Consider the following 12226-nt stretch of genomic DNA (forward strand, 5'->3'; position numbering starts at 1 on the left):
TAAACGGCGTTTTGGGTCGCTGACTTTTCATGAATACCCGTGAACGTGTGGACGTAGCCTTAAATAACAGAAAAACAAACCATCTTTATGGCGTCATTATTTTACGTGTAGTTGGGTTTTTTTCTCCTGTGTAATAATATCCAACATTAAAAAGAAAAATCTGTCTGTGCAAAGCGGGTTTAAAACCACAAACAGCTGTGGGATGCTGTTTGTCCGTGATTTGGAAGGAGGAACAAACTGCGGCAGGATCAGCCTGATGTTATTTGTATCCCACTGTAACTTTACTGTATAAAGAGTTAACATCTCCAAAATGTCAGGAGTAGTTAGTTTTGTGTTTGTGAATTAAAAATCAAGAATATGGGATACTGTTTGTCCGTGATTTAAACAGCCCAGCGCTGCTCCCGACGCAGGGGAAACTAATTCTGCAGGGGAGACCTACCTCGTCACTTGTGCAGGTGAAGCCAAAGGGAAGATATGCTTCATTATATTTTCTAGTCTTTGGCTTGGAGGGAAGTTGGTTTGGAAACATATTTGGCGATGCTTCATCTTCTGCTTTGTGTTTGTGTGGGAGCCCCGTCAAAAACCTGTCCATGATGCTAGCAGTGTCTGTTTCCCTCTCCGCTCCTCGTCTCTAGTCTCCAGAATTCTTAAAGTTTAGGTTCAAGTTTTGGTTTGTTTTTGCAGGTTTATTGTTTATGGAGCTTTGTCCTGTAACTGCAATAAAAAAAGAGCCTCTTTGAGTTTACTCCTCCGTCTGAGTGTCCTGCATCCTGCCACAGCTGCTTCAATGGCTGCAAATATTTTATTCTATCTTCAAATGTTGTTGGTGCATTAAAAATAGTCTTATTTTATTGTTACTGATATGTACTCTGTTGTTATTGACTGAATATCCTTTTCCATTCAACCAGAGTTAGCATTGTGTTCATACATGTTAATAAAATGGGCTCAGTGACAATTGATGTTTCAGTTTAACTTACAGCACAAATGTCCAGTGTCCTTAGATAAACCCAAGAGATTTTATTCTAGTGGTAGCATGAGACAGAGCCTACAGCCCACTCAGGTAGTGCAGCTCATCCAGGATGGCACATCAGTGCGAGCTGTGAAGGTTTTCTGTGTCTGTCAGTGTCGTGTCCAGAGCATGGAGGCGCTACCAGTAGACAGGCCAGTACATCAGGAGACGTGGAGGCCGTAGGAGGGCAACAACTCAGCAGCAAGACCACTACCTCCGCCTTTGTGCACGGAGGAACAGGAGGAGCCAGAGCCCTGCAAAATTGCTGTCCAAATTCAGGGGAAGGATGCTTCATAGGATCCTTCGACGGCCGGGTAGGACGGAACTGAGCAGCTGTGAAATTGGACAGCCTTCTAGCTTCAAGTCCGCCCTTACTTCTGTTTTTGTCCGCTCACTAACGCCAAAGCGCAAAAACTGAAAAATGGACTGAGAAATGTTGCTCGTACGTTAACCTCATCAGAGCCAGTCATATGCAGGTAAAATAATCTACCCTAAACTACACACATTTAGGAATTACTTAGCTAATTCAACGGATAATGTCACTGACTGAATGATTGCTGGTCATTCGTACACATTCACCATATTATATAAAATAAACTAAATGTCCTTGAAACTGAGAGGAGAACATGTTCTATTTATTTCTTATCATTCATTGGATCCTGTAACATATTTGTGTGAATAGAACAGCAGTAAAAATGCTGAAGCTGAAACAGGTAACACGACAAGCTTAGTTACACAGATGAAGTGTGTAAAATATAAGTCACAGCACATTAGTGTATTTTACGTAAGCCTAAAAATCAGAATAATGCTTGGATCCCTTAAAATAAATGAAATCATGCTCTTCCACTGTTTATGTTGTTCTCCACCTTTTCCTTAAGCAGACGAGACCTGATACTGCAGGAGTAACCTGAGTGTCCCAGTCCTTCATCTGCCTCAGTACAGTGCCAGTGACTTCCTGTAAGCTCCTGAAGCTTTTTACAGCTACTTAGTTTTAATATTACTCTTATTATTCTTTCTGGGTCACAAAATAAACGTTTAACATATTTTCAGGCGAGAATGTAGCTGTGTAAACCTCAAATATCTGCTCAGTTTATCAAGACACCACATATTTTCAAAAGTGCTCCGACGTTTTCGGAGACGTCTGTTACCCACTAGCTCGATAGCTAGCCGGGGGCTAGGCTAACTAGAGCCGTGAGAACACCGGACTCCCGCTAATCGTTTTCAAACCCACCACCATCTTTCGCTACTCAGGTTAAACATGATATATAAGTCACTTAGATAACTTAAAAATGTTATTGTTTGGCTTTTTTTTAGTATTTTATTTGTTCCTGAGTAAATCGGTTTGGCTGAAATTAAAGTTATAGTTTTTACACAGCTGAATAAACGTCAAGCAGACTGCTGATTATCAGAAGTGTGAGATGCTCGAGGATTTACTCCGGTGTCCTGTTATATTTTAGATAGCAAGGTGTTTATTAAACTTCACCGAAACAATCTGCCAATTTCATTAAAATGTAATAAACTATCATCTTGTCTTTATTTTTAGTTAGCACATACCTTAAACACTTAAAGCTGTAAGCTAATGATAGTTATATAAGAGCAGATGCTGCTGGTGCAATAAGCTGTACGTTTTACGTCCAATGGATGATGATCTGATTAGTCGACTGTCAAACTAATCGTTTGTGGCAGCCCTAGTGCAGGAACAGGTCACTCAGCTTAATCCTGTGTGTCTGGTGACTCCATGTTTATGTTTTGTGTTTGTTAATTTTTTGAGTTTTCTGCGTTTTTTAAATTATTTTTCTTTTTTGTCATGTTTATGTTTGTCATTTTACTTTGGCCGTCCCTTGTGTCAGGTCTGTGTCTCTGGCCTTGTCTCCTCTTAGTCTTGTCATGTGTGATCAGTCCCAGCTGTGCTCTCCTCCTGTGTCCCATCCCCTCGTTATTGTGTTTTTGAGCGCTGTGTTTCTCTCTGTCAGTGTCGTGTCGTCCCCTCGTGCTGTCTGTTTCCCGTCTCTGCTCCTCGTTCCCAGAATTCTTAAAGTTTCAAGTTTTGGTTTGTTTTTGCAAGTTCATTGTTTATGGAGCTTTGTCCTGTAACTGCAGTAAAGCAGCCTCTTTGAGTTTACTGAGTGTCCTGAACCATATGAAAAACAAATAGAAAAAACTTATAGAAGATTTGCATCAGACGTGGCCTACTAAATAAACTAAATACAGTGAATCATATAAGGCTTATGATTTACTCATGAAAGTGGCCACTTTCATATATTGTTTTAGGAAGTATCCAAAACATACAAGTTTAATTTATGTAATTTTTCAAGGGATCTTATCTGTTTTCACTCTTGTATGCTTTTCATACAAGTTTCACACAAGACAGATACAAACTTTATAAGATATATCTATATCTATCTCTATATATCTATCTCTTTTCCATATGGGGCACTTCCTGCCTGCCACAGCTGCTTCATGACAGAAATGGCTGCAAATATTTTATTCTGTCTTCAAATGTTGGTGCATTAGAAATATTCTTATTTTATAGTTACTGATATGTACTCTATTGTTATTGACTGAATCTCATTTTCCATTCACCCAGAGTTAGCATTGTGTTCATACATGTTAATAAAATGGGTTCAGTGATAATTACTGTTGGTTTCAATCAATTCATTGAGACCACAAGACTCTTAACTTACAATACAAATATCACAATGTAACGAAAAGATTCAAAGGAAAGCATCTCTCATTTAGAGACTAAACGTCCCACAATGGGGGGGAGTCAGTCCATTCGCTCCCGGCTCTCCTGCGCCGTTCTGTCCTCGGCCTCCCTTTGATGCTGCATATCCTGTTTGATGAGACTGAGCAGCTCGTCGTCCCGATCCCTTCTCTTCCTCCCTGCTGTGGGTGGCCAACCCTCTTCCTCATCAGTGTCCGATTCCCTTTCATTTTGGTCACCCACTGGCCCTGGAGTGTCCACAGGGAGAGAGGAAAGTAGGACATGAGGCCTAATGGAAGGCCTTTGGACACAGCCATTAACCTCCAGCAGGCCACAAATGTAGCACAGCTGGGAGCAATCGCACATAACAAGGTGTGGAGGAAGCAAAACTTAACGAAGCACACAAGACTATCAAAGTGAAAGGCACGGAGACTCAACAAGGACACGCTGCAGACAGGGAGACAGAGACAAGAGTAACTAACAGTGACGGGGAGACACAGGAGACAAGCCAACATTTAGACAAGGTTTTTTTTTTTTGTTGTTGTTTTTCTTGTGACATTACCAATAAGTTTGATGTGTCTTCTTACTGAAAAAACAAAAGTTGTATCAAAGATGGCCGACTTCTAAATAGTCACCATGGTCACCACCCATCTTGAGGAATTTGCCCCCTCACATATACTAATGTGCCACAAACAGGACTTTAATATCACCAACCATTCCCATGTTATTACGGTGTATCCATATAAATGGCCCACCCTGTAGGTTGGTATTTGCTGCCTTGACAACAGCGTCCACTTGAAACATGCAGAGATCAGCAATCCACTCTGAAATGTCCACATCTTGCGTGACTTGTGCTGACATTATCCTTTTTTTGTGTTGCTGGTTGTTCTTTTTCATCCTGGTCGTCCTGGTAAGAAAATGTATAAATTATATTAAAATAAAATGAGAAAAAAAATTTTAACTAACAAAATAAATACAGAATTCATAACATTTAAAAAAGCTGAGAATGATCAATACAGTGATTATAATATACATATTATTCAAGGTCCAGCGTTGCTGACTGGTATAACCAGGGCTTGCAAAATCGCTAGCCCGACGTCCCAGGGCTAGCGATTTTTTCCAGTCGGGCTACCAAAATCTATCTCTGCCCTGCCCGTCGGCCTGTCATGGAAGGAAAAATATATGTCAATGCTTTTGCATTCTTTGGGAAATGTAGCTGGGTAATTATGTCATTGGCATCGGTGAGCCACTGTCAATATGTGACATATTGAAATCGCGTTTGAATTTGCGCTTGTTTTTTGCTTTCACTTTGCAATCGCGCGAACTGTGTATAGAGAGCGACAGCACTGATTGGTGAGTGATGATAATTTGCGCACCAATTCCTCTGACATCGTCTTATCAATTGTTAGCTTATTATGCAAACATGACAAGTGAAATCTCCCGCAGCTTAAACATGTGAGAGGTTGATCGCGCAGAGAATCGCTGAGCGTTATGTGAGTGCGTGTGTAAAAGCAGCAGGATATATATTTTAGTTCTGCTGAGCCAAATAAGACACGTCAGCGTGAAAAAACATGCCCGAGATAAGAAGTTGCAACGCGTGTTTGCGTACATAGGATTTTCTGGAGGAGGACAGACATTTGTTTAGAACTCTTAAAGATGTCGAAGAAGCTCCTTTAAGCAGTTACTTTGGTGTTCCTCCACCTCCAAAGAAATGTCAGGAGTCCGAACCACAAAAGAAGCGCGTATTCTCGGAAATGTGGTTGCAGGAGGTGAGCTGGCTTCAAACAAATGATGAACACACAGAGATGTGGTGCAGACTGTGCCGTGAAAATCCCACTCTAGCGGACAAAAACAGCCTTTTATATGGACGCAAACGCGCACTGCAACTTATCTGGTGCACGTCTTTTAATTTGACAGCGAATGCGCACATGCGGACTACTTATGTGCACCCGTGTAAATAACATAATGTTCTGCCGGGTGTGTTGTTGGTTTTCCCTCGATTTCTGAGTCGACAAGCGCCTTTGTTACTGGGACCAGTAATTTTAAGAAAGGCCCCCATTAGAACCCATAAGAAATGCATTATTGCTCAGTCTGCAATATCTTTCCCAGAACAAACACCAATTGCAAATAACAAACTAAAAATAAACCTGAAAATCTGTTTAGAACAGCTACTATGTTGCAAAGAGTGAACTACCACTGGCACAATGTAGCAGTCTTTGCAAACTTCAAAAAGCAAACGGCCTCGATCTTGGTTCCACTTGCCTCTTACCCGTGACTTCAGTGGAAATTTCAGATTCAGGATCTGACACAGACTGATTCATGTCCTACATAGTTCTTACAAGTTCATAGAAATTTCTGTTCAATTAGAACCAAGTATTTGAGCTGATGATTTTAATTTTTATACAATGTTGTAATTTGTGTTTCAACAATTTGATGTTTTGTTTCCTTTACAATATTATACTTTAATGTATAATATTGTAACGGAAACAAAACATCAATCAAAAAATTGCTCTTTTTTTATTCAGGCTACTTAAATTTATTTTGGGCTACCAAAAACTGAAGAGTCCCTGCCCGAAGGGCTACCAGGGATTTTGAAATTTTGCGAGCCCTGGGTATAACGTTTAATAAATATAACCTGAATCATTATTTTAAAAAAAACAAAAAAAACACCTGTTGTAACATACTGATTTGTACTTGAATCAATGATAAAAAATCTATCCAATGTGCTTTGCATTCACAATGTATTTAAAAATTTAGATTAGGCAAAACTCCTCTAGATCTCAGCCATCTCTTCTTTGTATTAGCTGCTGCATTGGAAAGCATGAACTAGAGCTAATATATCAAAAGTCTGAAGGTTCTCACATAATACTATTAAAATTTAAATGGATGGATGGACGTGCCCACAGAGCAGACTGAAGCTGTCACTACACCGGTTTGAGAGATCTGAGTGTGGTGGTGCTTCTTGATGATCCTTATAAAAATAAAAATTACTACTTTACATAGAACAACACAGAATACTTATAAATTTTCGTGTGTGTTCTGTATCTTTAGCAGAACTTAAATTATTCTGGATCTACATTACATATGGAGGTTTTGACAATATACAGTCTTTATCTGGGTTTATATGTTGTTGAATTTACAGAAATAAATATGTTACGTGATAGAAATGTAATATATAGAGAATCACTATAAATGGTCTTCTACAACAGCAATGACTAACAATAATGGTAATTATTTCACTAACTTCATGTATTTTATGGGTAGCTGTTGCCATGTAAGGAATGTACAATATCATGATGTTTCTTCCAAAAGTTGTTCTAAAAGTTGTGACTAATAATGTTTTTAATTCTAAAATGTATTATGGCATATAACATGGTTATTTAATGTATACAAAACAGTTTTATGTTTATGTACAGTTAACATCTTCATTTACTTTCATAAACATGCATAAAATGAAGGAAATAGGAGCAAAAAGAGATTTACAATAACATTAAATTATTGTTTTTATTAAAACGTGCTTAATTTATCTCAATTGTAAAAAAAAAAAAAAAAAGTATACATTTAAATTTGATTACAACACACAACATTTTAATATTAAAAATGTTTTTAGTGAGATGCATAGATGAAAGAAATGGTGACACGTTACCTGTTTGACTCGTTCCCCATCATACGAGTAACATAGAAGCCTTTTTGCTTTCTACTTTTTTTCTTCCACTTCTCGGTCTCCACTCAGTAAGACTGAAAAGTATAATTTTGATATAAATACAAATAATTTATGGATCAGATATTCATTTACAAAAGATTACAAACATGCAAAACGTCAAGGACATTGACTGCATTTATTGGACCATAAAATGCTTAATGCTTCCTGTCTTTTGTTGAATTACAGTTCTCAACAATCTCCTTGATTTATCACATCAGAAATGTCATTCTCACCACTTGTAATGCAGTTCTGAAAAAGTTTTTTAATAACTCATAGTCACAACGACAGTAACAAAGACATTTTAGAGTAAGTATGCACAAAAAACTGACAATTTCAAATGGGAATGAGAATATGCATTAAATATTTGAGAAATATGTATGAATGACTTTCGTTGTGAAAAAAAACACACAAAATCTGTCCCGAACATTTACTTCTCCTATTTAAACCTCACCTTCTTCCTTTGTTTCCCTACATCGCCATATTCTCGGAGAAGAGCATCATGTTTCTTTTGATATATCTGCACAAAGTCATCTAGTCTAGTGAGACACCTTCGTCAAAACGACTCCTTTTCAGGTCCCATTGACTTTTTTCCATGATCTCTTGCGTTTGATTGTCTTCAGTGTAGTTCTGAAAATGGTAATTACATCATTTACAGTTTGTCCCAATACAGCTTAATGTTTCATTTACTGTGTTAACTTATTCTACCTGCTTCTTCAACTGCAACACATGATTGTACAGTTTACTGAGAAAGCTGTACGCTGGGCCTTTCCCAGTCCAAGGTCTCCTGAAGAAAAACAGAATTTTTAATCAATAAAGCACTTCAATAACTACATAAGTGTTGATTCACCAAAGCAAGACATACCAAGCAGCATTCCTGACCACAAGGTAGCATGTGGTAGAAAGTACTTTGAAATACTTGAAATGAAGGCTGGTGCATGGTACACATTCGGTGGTCCAGTCACATCAAGGGGGCCACTGGCAATTACTTTGGCAAAGTGCTGTTTAAGTGATGAATGACCTATATCTGTCTGAAATAAAAAGTTAAATATCATCTAAGTACAACCTTTTTATTACTAAAGAAGATCTTTGTGTTAAAAACACACAGAAATGTACTACAAAATTATGTTATTGGTGTCACACAATATCATGAACACAATTAATATCTCAACCATTGACATCCAACAAGCAGAATTTTAAAATTACCTTATAGTCCTCTGGAATGATGTCTGTGTCTTCAGCATCCACATTCCCCGTCTGATCGATCAGCATTTTGAGGTTCCGTAGGTGTGTTTTCACATCTGGTCCACTGCATGGACTTTTGAAAACAACTGTTGCACATATAATGATGCCATCCATGTCTTTCAAGTATAGGTGCATGCCAAATTTGTAGTGTTTCTGTAGTCTATAGCGAAAAAAAGCATATAAACAATAAACATACATACTAAACACAAAGTTTAATCATTAGCAAAAACAACACTAAAAAAGAAAATAATAAAAAATAAACAAATTAATAGAGAGGAAATAGCAATTCAACAATCAACTACAAGGGCAAGAACACTAACACCACATAAATACTTAAATCAGAAAAATAGCACTCGTACTCACAGACTGTAGCACACATACCTCTTTTTGCAAAGATCCTTTGCGTTTTTCATGATGAGACTTAAACACCGGTGGAGAATGGCTATGTTGAAGTTGTCTGTGTCTAACTGTCCTGTGATAACCTGGAAGTATCGCTCCAAAAGGTCTTCCAAACTTGCTCTGCAGAATGTAATAGCAATGGACTGGACAAGTGAGCCATCACATATGATCATCACTGGCCTTTTGTTTGCCCTGCTTCCATTCATGTAAGCTCTGTTTGAAATGCTTGAAGAAAATATGTAACAGAAGCAGTGGTATGGTCACGCGTTACATATGTTGCTGTTGGTAGAGGTGATGATCCCTTGAAGGGACTTCTCACTATAACTTCATACACATAGTACGGAGTAGCAGAAGCATTATCTTTAGAGATAATGCTTCCTGTTGCATTAAAATATACTATATTGTCTTTGCACCGCTGGGAAAACACTAAAAGGGGCTTTTTTGGACCACAGCATTATCCCTTTTGGATGCGGGAGCACTCTCTGAAGGACTTTATTTGGAAGTCCTTGCTGTCTGTCTACTAACATTTGCAGACTGACCATCTCATTTAAATGAGGTCTGTTTTTTATTTTCTGTGGAACCAGACAATATTTTTCAAGACATCTTTAGATGGTGCCTCATCCTGACACCCTGCTTGGAAAACTTGTTCTGGTATTTGATTTAGAGAATCCAGCTAAAGACTTTTGTTTCAAGTTTTTCCGCTATTACATCTCTGGACTGTCCACGCACAGGTCTTGTTTTAATTTCCTTTGTGTTGTGGCACACCTCACCTCCTTGGATAAGCACATCAACCTTCAGGGTTTTTTTTGTCTTTACCCTCCACTTTCACAGTCACTGGACAATCCTTAAAAGGGCAGTATGTCGTACATGAGAATACAGCCGTCTTAGACCTTGACTGACTGGTGTTGATGGTATGCCTCTTAAATCCAAAACTGCAAAATGGGTGTACTGACTTAATGCCAGTGGCTACCACATTAGTCCACTGCATACCTTTTGAAAAGCCTCCCTTTCTGTGTGTTTGTTTGTTTTTTAGGTCTTGCCAGTCTTTGTGGTCAATGGAAAAAAAATGGCTGCTGTGGTAAAGAGTTTTTGCAGCATTACTACTGTCACTTTTGTTCGATGAATTTGTACTACACTCCTGTAACGCAAAAAAAAAATGTGATTAATAATAGGTGATGTAATTTTATGAAAGCAACATAATCAATAGTTATTATTTTATCTGAAAAATACTTTACCTTTTCGAGGGATGAAGACGATCGTGATGGAGACACATCAGTTTGTGGCTGTTTCGATTCAGGAGAAACATTTTGGACAATGCCATTATCATCACTGCCCTCCGTCACAGCGATGCGCCGAAGGCTGTCCAAATTCGTAGACTCTTCCGAATGCAGCCGACAAATGCGTCCTCCTTTTCCTCGAATTTGAAGGATGGGTCGGGTGTGTCCTTCGTGGCCCACCATATCCCAGAATTCATAGCGCGGCCAAGCCAAACTCCAGTTTCCAATAATGGCGGCCACTACTAAGTTTTAAAATTACTGTTACTAATCTTTCTGGGTCATAAAATAAACTTGTTTATTTATTGTACATATTTTCAGGCGAGAAAGTGGCTATGTAAACATCAAATATCTGCTCGGTTTATCAAGATATCGCATATTTCTAAAAGTGCTTGGACGTTTTCAGAGCATCTCTTACCGACCAGCTCGACAGCTCGCCGGGAGCTCGAGGGTCACTGAAGCAGAGTTTCGCTACTCAGGTTAAACGTAATATATAATGAATAAATGAATGAATGAATGCTTTATTGGCCATATGCAGGTTGCCCCGCAGAGGAATAGAACCCCCCGACTTACACACACAACATAGACATCACATGGGAATACAGGTCGGAGATCGGCAGCGTTACAGAAAAACACTGAAAAAGTACACAACAATGGGAAAGTAGAAGAGGAAAAAAAGAGACTCTACTCATGCTGGGCACCTATGGGAGGACAGCATGAGAACAGGAAACAAAAAACTCCTCTGCACAGAGAGCACATAAATGTCCACAGTACAACATTGGAGCACGTGACCAGCCACAGGGTTGGGTAGGGGGTGAGGAGTAATCCGAAGGAAACACAGCAGTCATCCTGCACAGTGCTACCATTCCAGCGCGGCACACAGACCCGCCGTCTTCCCCCACAGGAAACAAGCATCGAAGGCGTTTGGAAAGGGAGGGGGATGAGTGCGTGCTTATCAGTGTAAGAGTATGTGTGTGCGTGTCCAGAGTTCATCTGAGACGGTGTTCTTCACCCTATCAGGCTAAGTAAACAGTCTGCTAGCCAACCCAGGTGGCCTTGCATGGGATGGGAAGAATAGTCATCACACAGTCGTTATCAGGGAGTGTTTGTTCGGCTCCAGCCTTGGATCTGCAGCTGGCGCCGTGGTGTCCGCATGTTGATGTCGTTGAATTTTTCTTTTATGCGAGCAGCTCAGGAGAATTTTAAAGCTGTTCTTTAACACTCCGACACTGGTCTCTCGATCTCCCGTTGGAGAACCGCGAGCCTCCCCATGATGGTATCAAACTTCTGTTCCATGGTGTTGTCATTCTTTTGATTCTGAGACCTCACAACTGCAGTGATCCGTTCTGCGATGTGATCCAACTTTCGCTCAAGGGTCTCATTTTGAGCAGGCCTCTCTTTGATGTATCCCAATATAGGCTCAATGGTGTTATGTTGAGTCTAAGTGACTTCATATAAGTCACTTAGACAACCTAAAAATGTTATTGTTGGGCTTTTTTCAGTGTTTTTATTTGTTTGTGAGTAAATCGGTTTGGCTGAGATTAAAGTTATTAGATTAGATTAGATAAAATAAAACTTTATTAATTCCCGGGGTGGGTTCCTCCGGGATTTTCACACAGCTGAATAAACGTCAAGCAGAAAACTGATTAAACAGAAGTGTGAGACAGTCGAGAATTTACACCAGTGTCCTGTTATATTTTAGATAGCAAGGAGCAGACGGTCGAGTTTATTAAACTCCACCAAGACAGCGGTGACGCTAATCAGAAGGCTAGACCGTCCAATTTCCCCAGCCGTTTACTTCCGGCCTACCCGTCCTTCTGAGGACCCGGCCCACGTAGACCGCGAAGGCCGGGTCCTCAGGAGGATGCAGCCCATGAATTTGGACACAACAACTG

General features: G+C 39.5%; 1 pseudogene; it reads right to left on the minus strand.

The window, feature by feature from the left end:
• Positions 1–3776: 3776 nt before the first annotated feature.
• LOC148101130 (uncharacterized) lies at positions 3777–10045 on the minus strand (annotated as a pseudogene).
• Between the last annotated feature and the right edge of the window lie 2181 nt (positions 10046–12226).

This window comes from Neolamprologus brichardi, chromosome 9 (assembly GCF_056152115.1).
Source record: "Neolamprologus brichardi isolate AB-2024 chromosome 9, ASM5615211v1, whole genome shotgun sequence".
In the NCBI taxonomy this organism is placed as follows: Eukaryota; Metazoa; Chordata; class Actinopteri; order Cichliformes; family Cichlidae; genus Neolamprologus; species Neolamprologus brichardi.